The 21,249-nt window shown below is 36.8% G+C and overlaps 1 long non-coding RNA gene across 1 annotated transcript in view; it reads right to left on the reverse strand.

Annotated features, from left to right (window-relative positions):
- The window catches only part of LOC101135069 (uncharacterized), a 67,222-nt gene extending 54,444 nt beyond the window's left edge, over positions 1–12,778 (reverse strand). The window contains exon 1 of the long non-coding RNA XR_175133.4: positions 12,642–12,778. This is a non-coding gene — a long non-coding RNA (uncharacterized lncRNA). The remainder of the gene's footprint in view (positions 1–12,641) is intronic.
- Positions 12,779–21,249: the final 8,471 nt, after the last annotated feature.

Genomic DNA, 21,249 nt, shown 5'->3' on the forward strand with positions numbered 1-21,249 from the left:
AAAACTGAATACCTTTAAACAGCACCCAAGTCACCTCTTGAATGCTCTGATGCTTAGAAATTTCTTCCACCAGATACCCTAAACCATCTCCCTCAAGTTCAAAGTTCTACAGATCTGTAGGTCAGGGGCAAAATGTCTCCAGTCTCTTTGCTAAAACATAATGAGTCACTTTTGCACCAGTTACCAACAAGTTTCTCATCTCCAACTGAGACCACCTCAGCCTGGACCCTACTGTCCATATCATTATCAGCATTTTGGTCAAAGCCATTCAACAAGTTTCTAGGGAGTTCCAAACTTTCCCACATTTTCCTCTCTTCTTCTGAGCCCTTCAAACTGTTCCTACCCCTGCCTGTTACACAGTTCCAAAATGGCTTCCACATTTTTGGGTATCTTTTCAGCAACACCCTATTCTACTGGTACCAATTTACTGTATTAGTCTGTTTTCACACTGCTAATAAAGACATACCCAAGACTGGGCAATTTACAAAAGAAAGAAGCTTAGTGGACTTACAGTTTCACATGGGTGGGGAGGCCTCACAATCATGGCAGAAGGAAAGGAGGAGCCAGCCACATCCTACATGGATGGCAGAAAGCAAAGAGAGAGCTTGTGCAGGAAAACTCCCATTTTTACAACCATCAGATCTCATGAGGCTTTTTCACTATCACAAGGACACTATGGGAAAGATCCACTCCTATGATTCAATTATCTCCCACCAGGTCTTTCCCACAACACAAGGGAATTATGGGAGGTACAAATTGAGATCTGGATGGGGACATAGAGCCAAGCCATATCAGATGGGTAGTCTGAAAGTATTTTCTTCCATTCTGTCATTTGCCTCTTTTGCCTCTTCATTTTTTTGATTGTTTCCTTCAACGTGCAGAAGCCTTTAAATTTGATGTGATCCCATTTGCACATTTTTGCTTTGGTTGCCTATGGTTGTGGGGTATTATTCAAGATATTTTTGCCAAGACCAACATCCTGGAGTTTCCCCAATGTTTTCTTGTAGCAGTTTTATAGTTTGATGTCTTAGATTTAAGGCCTTTATTCACTTTTATTTGATTTTTGTTTACACTGAGAGTTAGGGGCCTAGTTTCATTCAATTTCATGTGGATATAAAGTTTTATCAGCAACATTTATTATAATAAAGAGACTGTCCTTTCTACAATGTATATTCTTGGCACCTTTGTCAAAAATGAGTTCAGTATAGGTGTGTGAATTTGTTTCTGGGTTCTATATTCTATTCCATTGGTCTATATGTCTGTTTTTATGCCTATAGCATGGTGTTTTGTTTACTATAGCCCTGTAGTATAATTTGAAGTCAGGTAATATAATTTCTCTAGTTGTCCTCTTTTTGCTCAGGAGAGCTTTGGCTATTCTGGGTCTTTTGTGGTTCCAAATAATTTTAGAATTTTTTTTTTCTGTTTTTGGGAATAATGTCATTGATATGTTGATAGGGATTGCACTGAATCTGTAGATTGCTTTGGATAGTGTGGACATTTTAACAATATTGATTCATCCAGTCCATGAACATAGAATATCTTTCCATTTTTTGGTGTTCTTTTCAATTTCTTTCATCAGTATTATATAGTTTTTATTGTAGAGATCTTTCACTTTGTTTTGGTTAATTCCTAAGTATTTAATTTTATTTTTGGCTATTGTAAATTAGATTACTTTATTACTTCTTTATTTATATTTCAGATTGTTCACTGTTGTTGTATAAATATGCTACTGATTTTTGTATGTTTATCTTGTATCCTACGGTGTTACTGAATTCGTTTATCAGTTCTAATAGTTTTTTGGTTGAGTCTTTAGGTTTTCTAAATATAACATTATATAATCTGAAAACAAGGATAATTCAACTAGTTCTTCTCAATTTGGATCCCATTTATATCTTTCTCTTCTCTGATTGCTCTAGCTAGGACTTTTAGGACTATGTTCAACAACAGTGGCGACAGTGGGCATCCTTTTTTCTTCAGATATTAGAGAAAAGGCTTTCAGTTTTTCCCCATTGACTACTATACTAGCTGTGGATCTGTGGAATATGGCTATTATGTTGAAGTATGTTCTTTCTATACCCAGCTTTTTTGAGAATTTACATTATGAAAGGATGTTGAATTTTAATGATTTTTGAGCATCAGTTGAAACAATCATATGGTTTTTCTCCTTTTTTCTGTTGGTATAATGTATTACATTGACTAATATGAGTGTTTTGAACGTTTATCACATCTCTGGGATAAATCCCATTCGGTTGCTATGAATGATCTTTTTACTGTGTTATTCAATTTGCTTTGCTAGTGTTTTATTGAAGGTTTTGCATTGATATTCCTGAGAGATACTGGCCTTTAGTTTTGGTTTTGTGTGTGTGTGTCTTTATCTGGTTTTGGTATCAAAGTAATGTTGGCTTTGTAGAATGAGTTTGGAAGTATTCCCTCCTACTCTATTTTTTTTTTGAATAGTTTGAGTAGGATTGGTATTAGTTCTTCTTTAAATGTTTTGTAGAATTTAGTAGTGAAGCCATTGGTTCCCAGGTTTTACTTGCTGGGAGACTTTTTATTACAGCTTCCATCTCATTAAGTGTTATTAGTCTGTTCATGTTTTGGATTACTTCACGGTTCAATCTTGGTAGATTATATGTGTCTAGGAATTATCCATTTGAAATTTATCAATTAAAGTTAGATTTTTCAAATTATTTGCCATAGTTGCTCATAGTAGCCACTAATGATCCTTTGAATTCCTGTGATATCAGTTTTAATGTCTCATTTTTCAACTCTGATTTTATTTATTTCTGTCTTATCTCTTTTTTCTTTCTTAGTCTACCTAAAGGTTTGTCAATTTTGTTTTCTTTCAAAAAAATCAGCTTTTTGTTTTGTTGACCTTTTGTATTATTTTCTTCATTTCAAATTCATTTACTTCTGCTCTAATCTTTGTCAGTTCTTTTCCTCTGATAATTCTGGGTTCAATTTGCTCATCTTTTTCTAGTTCTTTAAGATGCATTCTTAGGTTATTTATTGGACGTTTTACTTCTTTTCTGATACAGGCCATTATAGCTATAAATCTCCCTCTTAGTACTGCTTTTGCTGTATCTCATAGGTTTGGATATGTTGTGTTTTCATTATCACTCGTTTCAATAAATTTTTCAATTATTTTTTACTTTGTTATTGACCCACTAGTCATTCGGGCTCATATTGTTTAATTTCCATGTGTTAGTATAGTTCCCAAAATTCCTCTAGCTGTTGATATCTAGTTTTATTCCATTGTGGTCAGAAGATGCTTGATAAAATTTCAATATTTTTGGCAGGGCGTGGTGGCTCTTGCCTGTAATCCTAGCACTTTGGGAGGCTGAGGCAGGCGGATCACGAGGTCAGGAGATCGAGACCATCCTGGCTAATACAGTGAAACCCCGTCTCTACTAAAAATACAAAAAATTAGCTGGGCATGGTGGCGGGCGCCTATAGTCCCAGCTACTCAGGAGGCTGAGGCAGGAGAACCTGGGAGGTGGAGCTTGCAGTGAGCGGAGATGGCACCACTGCACTCCAGCCTGGGTGACAGAGCAAGACGCCTCTCAAAAAAAAAAAAAAAAAAATTCTATATTTTTGAATGTTTTAATACTTGTTTTGTGAACTAACGTGGTCTATTGTCGAGCATGATCTATGTGCTGAGGAGAAGAATGTGCATTCTGCAGCTATTGAATGAAATTTTCTGTAAATATCTATTAGGTTTATGTTTTCTATACTGCAGATTAAGTCTGATGTTTCTTACTTGAGTTTCTGTCTGGGACATCTGTCTAAAACCAAAAGTGGAATGTTGAAGTCTCCAGCCATTATTGTATTCAGGTCTCTCTCTGTTTCTCTCTCTCTCATAATATTTTCTTTATATGTGAGTGTTCTAGTGTTGACTACATATATAGTTATAGTGGTTATATCCTGTTGCTAAATGGACCTCTTTATCATTACATAATGTCCTTCTTTGTCTTTTATTGTAGTTTTTTTCCCAAACGTATTTTGTCTGATATAAGTATAGCTGCTTCTGCTTTTTTTGTTGTTTGTTTCCATTGGCATGGATTATGTTTTTCCATCCCTTTATTTTCAGTCTCTGTGTTTCTTTATAGGGGAAGTGTGTTTCTTGTAGGCAACAGATCAATGAGTCTTTTTAAAAATCCGTTCCCCTACTCTATGACTTTTGATTGGAGAGTTTAGTCCCATTTATGTTCAATGGTATCATTGATAAGTAAGGACTTACTCCTGCTATTTTGTTATTTTTTTTCTGGTTGTTTGGTTGTCTTCTCTTCCTTCTTTCCTTCCTTAAATGTGAAAATAAAGTATTAAAAAACTATTTCCTAAACAGAACTAACATTAGAATTATCTGAATCATCAGAATCATCTATTTCAGAAAAAAATCAAATTCATCAAATGAATCTTCAGCCAACAACTATTCAAGAATGATGTTAACATCACACATAGGAATGCTACATTTTCTAAGATTTGACATTTTTAGTGATTTAGAATTACTATATTTTGTAAATGGAAAGACCACTACTGAAAACAGAGAATGATATAAATAGGTTTTTCAAAGTTAATGTACTAAAGCCATGTGAAAATAATAATAAAAGTGAGATATTTCATGGCATAGTTATCTCAGGATAACCACTGCAGCCACAAGTGCTGCCAGTGAGTATTCTTGGGGCAAACAGGAAAAGGGTTAAGATAAGAGAAGGTTATACACCACAATTACAGTGTTATCATAATCTATGTTTTCCAATTGCTTACTATTTCCAGTGAGTTATTTACCTTCAGATGATATTTTTTTTCTTGTTCATTAACATCCCTTTCATTCAGATTGAAGAACTCCCTTTAGCATTTCTTGTAGGATAAGTCTCGTGTTATTTGTCTTGGAAAGTACTTATTTCTTCTTCATGCTTGAAGGATAACTAGACTTGGTATACTATTATAGGGTAAAAGGTTTTTTGTTTTGTTTTGTTTTGTTTTTTTTTTACTTCAGCACTTTAAATATGTCATGAAACTGTCCTGGTCTGTAATATTTCCACTGAAAAGTCTGCTGCCAGACATATTGGAGCTCCATTTTATGTTATTAGTTTCTCTTGCTGATTTTGTGTTCCTTTCTTTATACTTGATCTTTGGGAGTTTGATTATTAAATGCCTTGAGATAGTCTTTTTTGGGTTAAAACTGCTTGGTGTTCTATAAACTTCTCGTACGTGGATATTCATATTTTTCTCTAGGATTGGGAAATTCGCTGATCTTATTCCTTTTAATGAACTTTCTACCCCTATCTCTTTTTCTACCACCTGTTTAAGGTCAATAGCTCTTAGATTTGCCCTGTTGAGGCTATTTTCTAGATCTCGTAGGCATGCCTCATTGTATTTTATTCTTTTTTTCTTTTATCTCCTCTGACTATTTTCATATAGCCTGTCTCCAAACTCACTAAATCTTTGTTCTGCTCAATGAATTATGCTATTAAAAGACATCTGCATTCTTCAGTATGTCAACTGGATTTTTCAACTCTAGAATTTCTGTTGATTCTTTTAAATTATTTTAATATCTTTGTTAAACTTACCTGATAGAATTCTGAATTTCTTCTCTGTGTTATCTTGAATTTATTTGAGTGTCCTCAAAACCGCTAATTTGAATTCTCTCTGAAAGGTTGCATGTCTCTGTTTCTCTAGGATTAGTCCCTGATGCCTTATTTAGTTTGTTTTGTGAAGTCATGTTTTCCTGGATAATCTTGATGTTTGTAGATGTCTGGGAATTGAAGAGTTAGGTATCTATTGTAGTCTTCACTGTCTGGGCTTGTTTGTCACCATTTTCCTTGAGAAGGCTTTCCACGTATTCAAAGAGAATTAGGCCTCAATATTGCTGTGGTTTTTCACACTGGTAGAGGTACTGCCTTTGTGGTCTTGGATAAATTCCAGGATTCTCTAGATTGCCAGGCAGAGACACTTATTCTTCCATCTTAATTTCCCCAAACAGAGTCTCTCTCTGTCTCTGCTGAGCCACATGGAACTGGGGGTGTAGTGATTCAAGCACACATGTGGCCACCACCACTGACACTGCACTGGGTCAGATCTGAGCCAGGACAGCACTGGAGCTTGCCCAAGACCTGTTGTAACTACTACTTGCTACCACCTGTGTTCACTGAAGGCCCTAGGGCTTTACAATCAGTAGGTGTCTAAGCCATCCGTGTTTGTGCCCTTCCTTCAGGGCAGTGAGTTCTCCCAGGCCCCAGGTGGGTCCACATATGCTCTCGGGAAGCCAGGTATTAGAGTCAAAAACTTTAAAAATTTGTTTGATGTTATATTGTACCGTGGCTAAGCTGCCACTCAAACCACAATATAAAGTCTTTCCAGCTTTTCCCTCCCCTTTCCACAGACAGAGGAGCCTCTCCTTTGGGCACCACCACCATAGGCCCACAAGGAAGTTCTTCCAGGCCACCACCGAAGTTCACTTAAAGCTCAAGGGCTCTTCAATCAGCTTGTGGTGAATACTGTCAGGTCTGGGACTCACCCTTCAGGGTAGTGGGCTAACCACTGGCCCAGGTCAGGTCTAGAAGTGCTGTCCAAGAATCTGGCCCTAAACTCAAGGACCCCAAAAGCCTCCATGTTGCTCTACCCCACTGTAGCCAAGCTGGTAGCAAAGGTGCAAGACAAAGTCCCATTTAATTTTTCCTCTGCTTTTCTCAAACAGAAGGAGTCTTTCACTGTAGCCATCACAACCAGTAACATGCTAGATCACACCTGTAGCTAGCATGCCTTAGAGCACAAGGCCCATGGCATACTACCTGGGTATCACTGGTGGTTACTTAGGGCCCAGGGGCTGTTTAGTCAACAGTGATGAATCCCCAGGGACCTAGGGCCTGGAATAAGGGTCTCACGACTCTGCCAGATGCCCTGTCCTACTGTGACTGAGCTGGTATCCAAGATGCAAGACAAAATCCTTTCCAGTCTTTGCTTTCTTCCACTTAAGCAGAAGGAAGGAGACACTTTTGTTGTTGCGAGCTCCACAGCTTGGAGTTGGGTTAGAGTGATGCAAGCCCTTGTTTAGCTACCTCAGCTAGTGTTTCCCTAGGTCACATGCCACCCTAGTCCTCTGGCTTTCAGCCCAGCACAAGGAGTTGCCTAGGAATCAGTCCCTGAGTGCTAGAGTGCCTTTTCAGTTTGTTTAGTGACCCAGAGCACTTTGACCTGTGGTTGTGAGACTTTCCAAGAAACTCAAGTTCTGACCAATGGAATGGATGACTCTCCTCTGGCTAGATATGGTCTAAATGCTCCCTCTGTGTGTGGTCACTGGCTGAGCTCAGTTCAGCTTTGTTCTCTGCTATGACACGGCAAAACTGAGTTCAAGGTATTAACCCCCATTCACTGTGCTCTTTTTCCGCCAAATGTACATACTCTGTGGTGGCATCTGTGGTTCAAGACTGTCTCTCAGAACCTCCTCAATGCCTCTTTCAATGATACGAAGTTAAAACCAGGTACTGTGATTGCTCACCTGATTTTTGGTTCTCGTGATTGTACTTTTCTGTGTGCAGATAGTTGTTAAAATTTGGTGTTACAGCACAGGTTATGAACAGTGCTGGCTTCTATTCCACTATCTTGCTCCACTGCCTCTGGGCCAATTCTTGTTGTATGATGTTGCAGAAATGGAATGAAGACTTTTTTATGATTTTTCCACTAACTCTTGCTCTAATTTCCATTTTCCTAACTAGGAAGATTATAATTTTAAAATGATCAGCTTAAGCAATAGTGAAAATATAATTTAAAATAACCCTGAGTATCTCATTTAAATAGAAGTTCAACAAATAGATTATAAACCTTATGAGTAAATAATAAACCTTGTGAGTACAGGGCCAAACACATTCTTATATGTACTCTATTATCAATTAATTCACATTGAGCTTACAGCCAACTGCACATAACTCATGCCTGAACAGTTTATGTGGAACATGTATTTTCTCATTAGAATACATCACAGTCTTCCTATACTTAGGAACACAAGAGTACTTCAGTACTACTCTTGTCGGCCATTTTAAACAACAAAATTGCCCCAAGAAGCATTAAAATGTGAAAACCTGGCATTAAGTACATCTTGAAAAAGATACTTGTTCTATAGTCTGAGACCTGAAGCAAGAAAGGCATGGTGTCACCTTATCTGATGTCATCTGGGAACATTTGCATCAGGTGACTCAAATTTGTCACAGTTCTGTGCATTTCCCAAATAACTGTGAAAACATGAGTGTTGACATGAAGGTTACAAACAACTTTTAGTGAATAGGCAAATTTTGCAAATATACGATCCATAGGTAATGAGGATCAACTGTATGAGAAAGGTTTTTAACTTAATTTGTATACTTATACCTCTCCTTATAAGTTACAAAGTGATTTTAAGGGATTTTGGATACAACATATAAAACTAGAAAAAATATAACAGCAGAAGAGGGAAAAAAATTAAGGCTAAGGATAAAATCAGAACATATTGATACCAAAGGATTTCATGTAGTGATTAAAGCCAGTTTCCTAATTTTATTTTAATGTTCTGGATGTGTAGAACTATATGATTTAAGGGTCAAACACAGAGCCTGGAAAACACTGATAGTGAAGAAGTGGGAACAATGATAGTCAGTTGCGCCAAAAATTAGCTGTTTACTTATTTACTGTGTACCACATCTCTGTGTAATAGATGAAGTCTTATTACAAAATAATTTTTTTCTCAAGCAAATGAGTATGTTATATTAAAATTTCAAAAGGCCACTCTGCATCTCAATCATGTATACAATTTTCTAGCTTAATGACTTTGTGAAGTTATTAAGGTGCCATAGGTACTTATCATTTCATCTTAAGCAAAAATGTAATTAACAAAATCATGTAGAAATTACATAGGTGAATTAAGTTTTTGTGCCCAGCCCTAATGGTAAGATAATCTAGGTATAGAAAAGCATGGATGGTGAGTTAAGATCAGGGGTTGCTGGAGTAGACTTACGCCTGCTTTTGAGAGCCCATGGTATGTTCCATATCTACTTCCAACCCAGTATTTGAAGATGCCTTGCTGACAGTTAAAAAGTGGCTTTGCTGGGAATATTTACACCATAGAAATCAACAAAAGATCGTGGATGCTTTTCTCCTGAAAAATAAGTTTTTGAACATTAACCAGCACAACCCTGACTGAAATTCATAGGATATCATATATGTGTCATACAAAATATATCCTATTATTTAAGATAATAAATTATTGTCCTAGGATCCTTAGGGTGTCACTTTTCCAGCCTGAAGTCTCTACGGCCAGTGGCGCCTTTGCCTAAGTTTTGCTCAGGCCTGCTGGGCTCCTTCCGCCACCCACTCGGCCTGTCAGGCTGTGCCTGGCTCATGCTGCCAGCCCGGATCTACAAGGGTGAGCCAGGTGTGGAGTGGCAAGGGGTGCATGAGCTAGGTCTGGGCTTTCCGAAGGGCTGCAGCTCTGCTCTCTTTGTCATTTGCAATATGGCGAGTCAGGGGTAGGGGAGGGGGTGTCTGTTTCAGCCCTGTTTGTGTTACAACTCTTTCATTCCCACCATTCAGCAGATTCCAAGTTCTTGTCCCGCATCTAGGAAGACTAAGGTACACAGAAAACTGGAGGGTGAGCAAAGCCAAGAGGTGATTTATAAAGCAACAGCACAGTTCTCAGGAGGCCTGAAGTGGGTAGCTCCTTTCCACTGGCAGGTCATCCGAAGGAATATGCAGTTCTTAGCAAAGAGGAGATCCTGAGTGAGTATGTAGCTCCTATCTGCAGGCAGGTCGTTCGGACGTCTTTGTGAGTCTGGCTGAGTCGGGGGTGGGGGTGGCTTATAGGTTTCAGATAGGAGGCCGTGCATGCTAATTGGTCTATGGGTGGCCATGGGAAGGCCTGGAAAAAGCACCAGAAGTTTTCACTTCAAGCCACAGACTCCACCTGGAACTTACAGCCTGGTCCCCATGCCATAGGCCATTTCTCGCCTGAAGGTGAGGCTTCACCAGGGATCCATCCCTTTCTGCCCAGGAGCCTGTCTGCCTCCTGCTGCCATCTACATGTCATCCAGGGCACCCAGGCTGTTCATGTCTACGGGTGCCTGCAGGCCCACCCTGAGCTGCCTTCGGCATCTCCAGCAGTCTCCCTCCCATGCTAGTCAGCACCTAAAGTCTGGAGGGGCCTGAGGCAGCAGGGGGCTGGCATATCAGTGCTGCCCTGAGTGTGCGCGCAAGTGGCCAGGTCGCCACAGCGCCTGAGCTCATCCTCAACTTTGCTCTGAAATCAGAGCAGGTGCTGGGAGCAGAGGAACCCAGGTAATGGAAGCAGGGAACCTGCGGGATACGGGTGGCTTCCCAGGACCCCAAGGGTGCAGAGGTGCCCAGGTTTGTAGCCTTGGCTATGCAACTGCAGCTGCACCAGGGAGTGAGGGGCTCCCATTCCACCAACTAGGTAGGAGGCGGGGCTCCTGCCAGCTCCCAGCCCAGGGAGTAGCACAGGTATGCCAGGGTCTGGAACCACAGCTGGGCAGCTATAGCTGTGCGGGGAAACACCGGGCTCCCGCCCAGAGGACCTAAAAGCGGGAGAGGCCCTCACTGGCTCCGCGGAGCACGCAGCCCCTCTGTACCTCCCCCATATTAGCCGACATCTTCTCAGTGGCCATCCCGGAAGGCTGCCGCTGCCATGAGTATTAACATTCATAATTTGTAATCTTTCAGTATATACTACAGTTGAAGATCTAAGAAAATACAAAGAACCCAAAGCCACTGGAATTCTTTGTTATCAGTCATTTGTCTTAGGTTTCACTTTATACTTTCAAAACGTAACTTACTTTCATCTATACATAATGTTGAAAGATTTTAAAATCTTTGGGCTCCTGAATCATTAATAGCCTTATGAAATGCTAGTGATAAACAGAAAAAAAATTATTCTGTTTGTATCCAGGGACTGCTTTAATTATTTTCACCTATAGTATTGCCTTCTCATACAGGGCCTGTATATATTTATAACAATTAACTAGACCTGCCCCTAAAAGATAACAAAAGAAAAAGGAAAGCCTAAAATACCATGTCGTACGTGCTTTACTTCACTCTATTAAAACCTATATCCTTTGTAACTTTTTAATTTAAAAAGTTAATTTAGTAAAACATGTTTAATTTATTTTCCTAATTTCTATAATCAGGTGATTATCAACCTGGCAGGGGATCTTTCTTTAGTGTAGTTCTGCTCCTGTAATTTGACATCTTGCTCTTGAGAGTCTTTTTCCTTTTTAAAGGCATAAATCTTTTATTTTTAAAAAAATGTAATTGAAACATAACATTATTGTAAACACAATTCATGGTTCCCACAAAAGAATCAATAGTTAAGTGCCATCATATTTCACTTTCCTTAACAGATGTACTGCTTAAATTTTTATTTAAATCTAATTCTATTCTTGTGCTGGTATAATTTCAGGAGTTTTTTTTTCTATTTTTTTTTTTTTTGGACATACTTGGCAATAAATTCTAATCTTTTCTCCCCAAAACTCCTTGCTAATAAGTTTGTAATCTATAAATGTGTGCCCAAATTAAGTTATGTAGTTACTATTTTAAAAGTTGTTCTGCAAGGTTAAAACAAATTTTTTAATGTAAAGAGTGACAACCTCACGTAGTCACTAAGCCATTTCAATTTATTTCATTGTATTTTTAAGCCATTTTCCTTCTTAAGTCATTTTACTTTATTTTTTTATTGCTGTATTTGGATGTTTTAAAATATATTATGTAAGCACATTTTCTCTAAATTACAGATTTATTTTGTCTTCACATTTTTTAAATAATTCTAAATGACATAAAATATAATGAGGCTATTACATAATTCTGGTCCTATTGTCTAAAGACACCACAATATAGCTGATGGCAAGGATCCTTTGTGTCTTTTACTTTCCATAGATCTGGAGGTGAATAGCCACTGATTCCTTTCCAGCACCAACAACCTTTCTGTAACCTGTTTCTTCAGTTGTAAAATGAAGGAGCTAACTAAACATTAAGCTGTTTTGTTGTTGTTTTGACTGTTCTCATTCTTCATTTTCAAGTCTAAAAACCAATATGGATATAACTTTTTGCAGTGAGACATAAATAACTTCTTTTTCCAATGTTTTTTATTCTCAATCAGAGAAGGTGTGTATTTACGTGTATGGGTTTAAATTAGGAAAAAAAGAAACTTTTTCAAGCCAAAAAATGAAAGTTGTTTATTTTCCAAAATAGGTCAATGTATATATTTTTAAGAACAAAAATAAATACTTTGTCAGCTGGCTGTGGCTCAAGGCAAAATGAAAAGTTTACTCCCATTCTTGAAAAGCAGTTTTTTTTAAAATGGAAATCCTAAAAACTTAAAGTTGTAGCATAAGTGGCCACAAAAATGACAAGATTATACTGGATAGCAGATAAGGCCCTGAACATTTTCCATTCAAGCAATAAAAGAATATCTTGGAATTTATTTTAAATAATTTTTAACACACAGCTAGATGTTGCCATAATTGGAATATTTTTATGAAATTAGAAACAACAATTAGTTTTAACCCCATTCAATTCTCCATACTTAACCAACATGTACAAATTATTTAGAGGTATAAAATAAAAATAAGTCGGTATAAAAATAAGTAGAACTTTCTTACCACTCTTTGGCCTCCATTGTAATGATCTATTTTGTTCCCCCCTGAGGCAGCGTATGATGAGAGGCAGAAGCTTCCCTTCAGCAGTTGCCATTCACAGGAAGTATTGAGGGTGATTTATTGCACTGGTCCTGATTCACCCTGAGTGGAAGCAGAGAATAAAGGATTCTTATTATTTTCCTAGATTAATTTTATTTTTTGCTTTCCAATAATTATCTAAGCACCAACCAATTTCCTGTTATTTATTTCCAATCTTTTCAAGTAAACTGATGTATCTAGCACACACAAAATTATCTATCCACTCAACACCTATGAGAGCCCTAGTTTGAGTAAATAACACTCCATATTAATAAATGTCTTAGCTAATCTTTTTGGACCAATCTTTTGTACAAAAAAAAGAAAAGAAGAAGAAGAGAGAGAGAACAAGAGAGGAAGGCAGACCTTATCTTCTCTGAACTAAGTATCTATTATATACTATGTACTATAACTTATATAGTTATATAACTTATATAGCTAGTATATAATAGTATATCTATTATATAGTATCTACTATAGATGTATTATATACTATAACTAGTATCTATTATAAACACTTTCATAAGCTAAAATATGAAGGCGCAATTTGAGAACATTGGACTGAGTGAAGAAATGTATGCTATGACCTACTTGTCCATGTACTGTTATTTCTCTTCAATGAAGTTTTGAGAAAACTTGATTTTATGCCTGTTGACCATAATGCTAAAATATATGGTCTTTTTACAGTGATTTTCTCTAATTCCCTTACTAACAAACCACAATGATAATTTCTGCTCATTTGTCCATGTAGATGTATTTTTGAAATTTCTAAAGAAAGCAAAAAACCTCTCTTTACCTGATAGAAATTAAGGCCTAGAAAAGAATATATGGTACACTTAAATATATCAATATTAACTGCTAATATTTTTCAAACACCGGAGGATTACACATGTAATTTATCCAGATCAGGAAAAATGACAAAAAACAAAGCGTATACAAATCCAAAAGTCATTCAGTTCAAAGTAGTAGGATCTGGTTTATAAAATTCAAAAACTGGTCCAACTTTTACCTGAAAAGTTGTGTTGCAATCTGCCTCAGGAGATCATGGGACTGTATTCATGAACACTCTGAAGAGATAATACTTAAGAAAGGGTAGCTACTTGAGTGGCTCTTTCCTACCATGAATCTGATTAATTTTTAAATGAAGACATTATAAGCTGATGTGAATTATGCAGTCTTATTACTTTTTTTCTAGATTTCCTTTTAAAATTAACTATTTGATTTTCTAATTATGACTTTGGTAAACACAGAATTTTTAGAAGTGTAACTATCAAGACTGGTAAGAGATTACTAAATATATTTGTAAGAAACTTGGCAAGCCAATAACATTTATGGCCTTCAATTTATTAATATAAGAAATCACAAATATTAGCAATCTCTAAATTCTCTTCTAGCTCTAAAATTCTATGACTTTTTGCTAACCAAATAATCTTATTTTCATACATCTTTCTTAATTAATCTTGAGGTAGCACACGCAAACTGCTGGATTTAATTTAGAAATTAAGACTGTAGTGAAATGATTCATAATCTCTAAGTCACTGTAGATATATTCATATGTCATTTAACATAAAACTATTTTTTACATTAATATAAAATACTCATTGTATTTATTTTACTACTAAATATACAACTGGAGAAATGTCTGAAACGGAACACCTGTTCTCAATTCAGCAACACAAGGTAAAATCGGAAACAACACACCTGTTACATGGTGTAAGAAAACTGCTGTGCTGAAATTCCTTCTCCGGGAGGGTGGGGGTGGGGGTGGGGGTGGAGGTGGGGGTGTGGGGGTGGGGGTGGGGGTGGGGGGGGTGGGGGTGGGGGTGGGGGGGTGGGGAAGAGACGTGGAACATTTTATTTAATCAAAAATATTCATTGATTACTAAATCTGTACAAAATATTTTGCTGAGTGCCACAGGAAGCAGTACACAGCCTAGCCTTCAACTGACTTTAAAATTGATAGAATTGGCCGGGCTTGGTGGCTCATGCCTGTAATCCCAGCACTTTAGGTGGTCAAGGCGGGCGGATCACAAGGTCAGGAGGTCAAGACCATCCTGGCTAACATGGTGAAACCCCGTCTCTACTAAAAATACAAAAAATTAGCCAGGCGTGGTGGCACGCGCCTGTTGTCTCAGCTACTTGGCAGGCTGAGGCAGGAGACTCGCTTGAACCCGGGAGGCAGAGGTTGCAGTGAGCCGGGGTCGTGCCACTGCACTCCAGCTTGGGCGATAGAGTGAGACTCCATTTCAAAAAAAAAAAAAAAAGAAGAAAGAAAGAAAGATAGATAGAATAAGCCAAGCATTTATCAGTTTCTTCTTCATCCATTTATTTATTCAAGATTTATTGATTTGTTATTTACTATTGCCCATTGAGCTTGCAATCTAGGGCTAGCAGGCAAAGAACAGACCACAGATTATTAACCTAATATGAAAAATGCCAGGCAGATAATCCAAACTCAGATTGATTTCTCTACATGGTCAGTTCAAACAAAGCTCAACAAAAAGAGGTATCGTTTACCCTTGGACTGAATGCCAAAAGAAAAACAGTTTTTTGAAAAACAAGAAGGATGCTTTTGAGATATATCAAAATCTCTTGCAAAGAACCTGAAATTTTAGAAGGCTTTACCTGTCTGAGGAACAGTTAGATGATCAGTGTTCTTGTGATATGAGTTGACACTGAGAAGGTAGGCAGGGGACAGATCTGGTAGAGATTTCCACACATAAAATATCTGGATTGTATTTTAAACACTGAGAAAAACCACTGGAGATATTTAAGTAGGTGATTGTCATGACTTTTTTTCTTTTTAAAATATCACTCAGACTTTCCTGTGGAGAATGGATTGACAGTAAACATATCTGTTTGGTGGTTTCTTTGGTAAACTAGAAAAAAATAATGACTACGTAATGGAATTAGGGTGGCGAAACTAGGGTGAAATTATGATGGCTTTGGAGATTGTTAAAGGAGCTGAAGTGTAATAAACAGATTCAGGGATATATTTTGTGGGTGAGTTTGATGATACTTGTTTGGATTTTGAGGTTAGTGTGCTGAAGCTGAGAGGAGATAAGAAAAAAAAAGACGATCTCTTGTACTTTGGCTTTAGCAAATATATAGACGATGATGCTTTTTACTGAAATAAGGAAGAGTCAGGGAGACCATGTTTGGGGTTTCAGTTTTGACCATATTAACTTAGAGATATCCTTTATGTATTCATGTGGGGTTACTGAGAGGGTAGATACACAATTTGATAGTTAAGAGAAATTAGCCTAAGTTTCACTAATTAGTTACATTCATTTAAATATGCCAAGCATTATGTTAAAATAATAATTACATTATATATAGTTTAAATACAGCTATGCTTACTATGTTTTTCTAACTCCTTTTTTAAAATTTGTATTTATTTTTAAGTTAAAAGATAAAATAGGGCCAGGTGTTGTGGTATGTGCCTGGAGGTCCAGCTACTAGGGAGGCTGAGGCAGGAGGATAGCTTGAGCTCAACAGTGTGAGTCCATTCCAGGCAACATAGTGAGACCCCATCTGTTTAAAAAAGAAAAAGAAAAAAGGATAAAATTGTATATATTCATCATGTAAAACACAATGTGTTGAAGTATATATATATATTTATATATACTTCAATTCATATATATATACTTCAATTCATATATATATATATATATATATAGAGAGAGAGAGAGAGAGAGAGAGAGAGAGAGAGAGGAACGACTGGATCAGGCTAATTGACACATGCATTACCCCATATAGTTATCACTGTTATGGTGAGACTACTATAAATCCAGTCACTCCTTTGTAACTGACTTTCTAGCCCTTTTTATAAAAAGGAAGGGGTCAGGTATCTCATTGTTATGGTGAGAACATTGTATATTGAGTCACTCCTTCCAGTCTGGGCAACATAGAAAGACTCCCATCTCAAATCATAATAATAAGAAGAAATAAGAAATAAGAAGCAATAGATAAAGCTGAGCTCTGATACACTCGGAGTAAAAATTGATGAGTGTATGAAACCCTCTATTTTATCTTATATATATATATATATTTCTGGGAACATTTTTACACATGTAGGATTACCTAACTTTATGGAGGAAGAAACTAGGGTCCAAGGGGTTGGGAATTAAATAACACTCAGTTAGAAATTGGGTAGTTGAATTTGGAATGTGTGGAGCTTGGCCTCGAAATGTTTTCCCCACTGCACCCTAGCATCCCGGGAGTTTACTAGTTTCTTCATACCTGCTGGCAACAATTTTAATTCAGTCTTCCTTCCTTTAAGCTACTTTAATTCAGTCTTCTCTCCTTGAAGCTACTTTAAAAATCAATTTGTGATTCCCTATTATGTGCCTCTCTTTTTGCTTTCATTGAAAGAAGAGGTAAACAATTTGCTTCACATAATTTTCTTCTATTGAATGTGCAATTCATTTGTAAGGAGTAGAAGGGATTTTTCACGAAAAGAAACTGACATGGAATTTGCCAGAAGTCACTATAATGAACACAATTGAACCAATTTTTCAACATGAATATGAAATATCCTGGAGTTCTGATGTTATTTTTTAATGTCAAACATGGAGGGGCAATATTTCATTCCCCTAAAAAACATCCTCTGTCCTCCCAAAATATATTCTTGATTATGTTAGATAAATTAAATAATCAGCAAGTATTAGAGTGCCCACTTTGTGTCTAGTGAATCATCTAATATATGTATGGTGCATATTACATAAATAGTATTCTTTTCAAAGCATTTCTTTAGGAAGGGCAGCAACTTGCTTCCAACATTTTAAAACTATTTTTCAAGATCCTTCGATACAGTTGGTATGCCTTGCAAAACCAACTGTTTCAAACAAAATATTTAAACAGAGTTTTCTAAATATTGGCTTGATGTAGTTTCTTATCTTACCTTGGCTAAAAATCCACAAAGTGAGTCAAGGTTGCTAAATTTGACCATACTTACACCTGAACTTTGGAGCCATATAAGGCTGTTCTTTAAATACATTCCATTAAGATTTACATGAGCAGATTATATATATTTATGTATTTGGAAAGATTTTGATAACAGTTGTTATTGTTAGAAAACATAACCTCAAAAGTTCTATTTCAGAACTTTATTATGTCTTGGGGTATAAATATTGAAGTTGTTGAAATTTGAACTATTTCCCATAATCAGCTTTTTTACTGACAAAGGTCTTTTTGAAACTTGTCCTTGAGGGAAATGACTTGTAGATAAAGGTACTTATAATGATCTTGGGGCCAATGGTTAAAATTAAAACATATGGTACTGGGAAGATTTTTATAGAAGTTCATAAATAAATATTATCAACTGATTTTCAAGCTTTTATAGGCGATGACAAACTGGAATCAATTTTCTTGTTAGATCATTTAGATCTATCCTTAGGCAACAGTTTAAACTTAGCCTACAGATACATTTGCTTTTTGATGAAATCCCCAGTGTCTTAGACATACCTGAGCATACTGGATAGTGGTCATTTCAGTTCCAGGTAAGCCTTGCACACATTGCTCCAGGGAAGAATTATTACTTTTTTCAGCTTATACTTAGCTTTCCTGCACTTTATTTAATACTACAGTAAATACTTAAGTACCATTTCTTTGACCCAAGAATACCCAGTAGATTGCACAGATCCTATTTTATTTCTAAAAGTAAAATTCACATAATCCAAAAATTATCAGAATGACAAGCATTTAAAAAATAATCTGATGTGTTTTCTTCTATGTAATGTATGTGCTTTCTTCTGTGTATACTAGTTTATCCAGTATCTTCTCCTTCCTGGAGTTTTTGCTTTAAGTAATGTCAGCTACATCTAGCTCCTATATTTGAATAAAAAATTTTTATTAGATAATTTTTAATTGCCTTCTCTTTGTTAGGCTACTGGGTTAGGGACCGAGTATACATTGATTAAAAAACTAAAGTGGTCTCTGTCTTTATCGAACTTACAGACTAATAGCAAAGACAAACAAAAAGGAAAAAGAAAATTGAATATGTAATTAGAAACTCTGATAAATGGCTAGAGAAACAAATAATCAGAGTGTTATATAAGCAAATAATAGAGAGGGGAAGGTACTGTTTAAAGTTATGTAGTCAAAATATCCCCCTTTAAGAAGATTACATTTAAGGTCGGTCGCAGTGGCTCATGCCTATAATCCCAGCACTTTGGGAGGCCAAGGCGAGTGGATCACCTGAGGTCAGGAGTTTGAGACCAGCCTGGTCAACATAGTGAAACCCCGTCTCCACTAAAAATACAAAATTAGCCAGGCATGGTGGTGCACGCCTGTAATCTCAGCTACTTGGGAGGCTGAGGCAGGAGAATCGCTTGAACCTGGGAGGCAGAGGTTGCAGTGAGCTGAGATCCCACCATTGCACTCCAGCCTGGGCAACAAGATTGAAACTCTGTCTCAAAAGAAAAAGACAAACAAAACATTACATTTAAACTAAGACCTCAGAGATGAAACAAATCCACCCATTCAAATGTGTGTATAGTGGGCAGTTGGGGAGAAGAGGTTGGTGAAGAATCATACAGACAGTGTTAATAGACCCCAAATAAGAAAAAAAAAAAAGACAGTGTTTTTTGAGAAATTAGGAAGAGTTAAGGATGACTAGGGTATGGCTATCAAAAGAGAGATGCATCCAAGATAGCTGAGATATATTGGTAGGGTTATTTTAAGTAACCTCTTTTTACTTTAGAGTGATTAGTAAGCTGTACTAAAATGATGCAGTATGGCATCTATTCTAGGTAGGAAAGAGTTGTGAAAAATGAAAGGGGCTGATAGACTGATGTTTTAAGGTCCCAGGGACCATCCAAACACAGTGATTCACTGGAAAGACTCACAGAACTTCAACACAGCAAGCATGCACAGCAGGATCATTAGTTAAAAGAAAAGGAAACAGGGCAGGCAGAATCTGGAGGGGTCCGTGCATAGGCTCCCTATGTTCTCCCTCTTGGGAGAGGTCACGCCAAGGGAGCCCTGTTTGGGAGTTAGAGGTTTTTACTTGAGGATGGTTGCATAGGCACAATCAGCTGTAGCTGATGAAATTTCAGACTCCCAGAAAGAAGGTAGATGTGCAGTGACACAGGCGGGCAAACCAACTTTATCAATGGATCAGACTTTCTGAAGGTTGAATGTTCCAGTGCCAGCCAAAAGCCCAACCCATAAGAAAACGTTCTATAGGTAACTGCTACAGGCCTGCTATGGTAAGGTTTTTGTTTTTTTTTTTTTTTTTTTTTCTGAAGCACAGCTGCTGAGATAGGGATGGGACCGAGCGTCAGAGAGAAGGACATTCAGAAGTGTAGAAGTTGATTCCCTAAAAGTAGAAGTGCCCCATTTTTTTTCCTACAAAATCAAATAAAAATCAACCCCACCTCAGTCTTCATCCTCTACATATTCATCCTTCATTCTCTGCCTTCATTTTCTCATTGAACTCTATTCCTTGAAACCCTGCAGCTACTATTTGTATTACTGTTAAGATATTTAACACAGCATTATGTGTTATACTTTCTAGTTGTTACATTTTATTTTTCATTTTAGATTATTAAGTGTCCATGGAAAACGTAAGTTTTGATTGTGGCTTTTCAGTTCCCTTACTTCCTATAAGATAATAGGATATAGAAATAATTGTAGGATGAATGAGTAAAAGGAACGAGAAAAATGTAGAACAAATGCACAAAAATCTGTGTTCCTTTTGCATTTTAATTTACGTCTATGTGTTTGGAATATGTTAATGCTTAACTCTTCAAAAGGAACAAAACCAGATTGATCTAAATCATTCTTATGGCCTCTGTTGCCCAAGATTACAATGCATAACATCGTATAAATTATCATTTTCATTTTCAAGATGGGTTTTTTTTTGGCTTTTGATTTAAAACTGTTTACGTATCTTAACAACAAAAGAGTTAAATTTATTTCTGAAGGGAAAATAAATAACCATGTGAAGAAACATCATATTTAAGTGTGTAGTTGGTTTTGTTATTATTTTATCTCCTAGTAGCAAAGTGAGCATATTTATTATTGTTCTAAACTTCACCAGACACCCCAATGGTTTCCTATGTTTGTTTATTTTGGGTTGCGGTTATGATTCCTACATAAATGTTTACAGATCTCTTCAAGTTTCAGACTACTTTTAGAAAGGTTATATCCTCTGAAGGTAAGAATTTATAATCTTGAGGGTTAATCAAAAAATAGGATAGCAAGTTTGACATGAGCAGTGATGATGGAAATGGATTATGTTACAAAGGAATTAATCTGTAACTATCCTGTTTTTAGTGAAAGGACAAATACCAAGCCCTAGAAAACAGTGCCCCTTCCTACCATACCAGATCTTGAAATCACCACTAAATCTGTAACAATAGTGGTGGGTGGACACATGACAATTAGGAAGTGGATTTCAACCACTAACCCATTCACAAATGATACAGAAAATGCCTCCAGACACAAACCATTAGTTTTCTCCACCAAAAACTGAATGTATAATTTAGAATTTAAATAGCTCTTTTTCTATTTTATTATGGGCAAAGAGAAA

The sequence above is a fragment of the Gorilla gorilla genome, chromosome 6, assembly GCF_029281585.2.
Source record: "Gorilla gorilla gorilla isolate KB3781 chromosome 6, NHGRI_mGorGor1-v2.1_pri, whole genome shotgun sequence".
Lineage (NCBI taxonomy): Eukaryota > Metazoa > Chordata > Mammalia > Primates > Hominidae > Gorilla > Gorilla gorilla.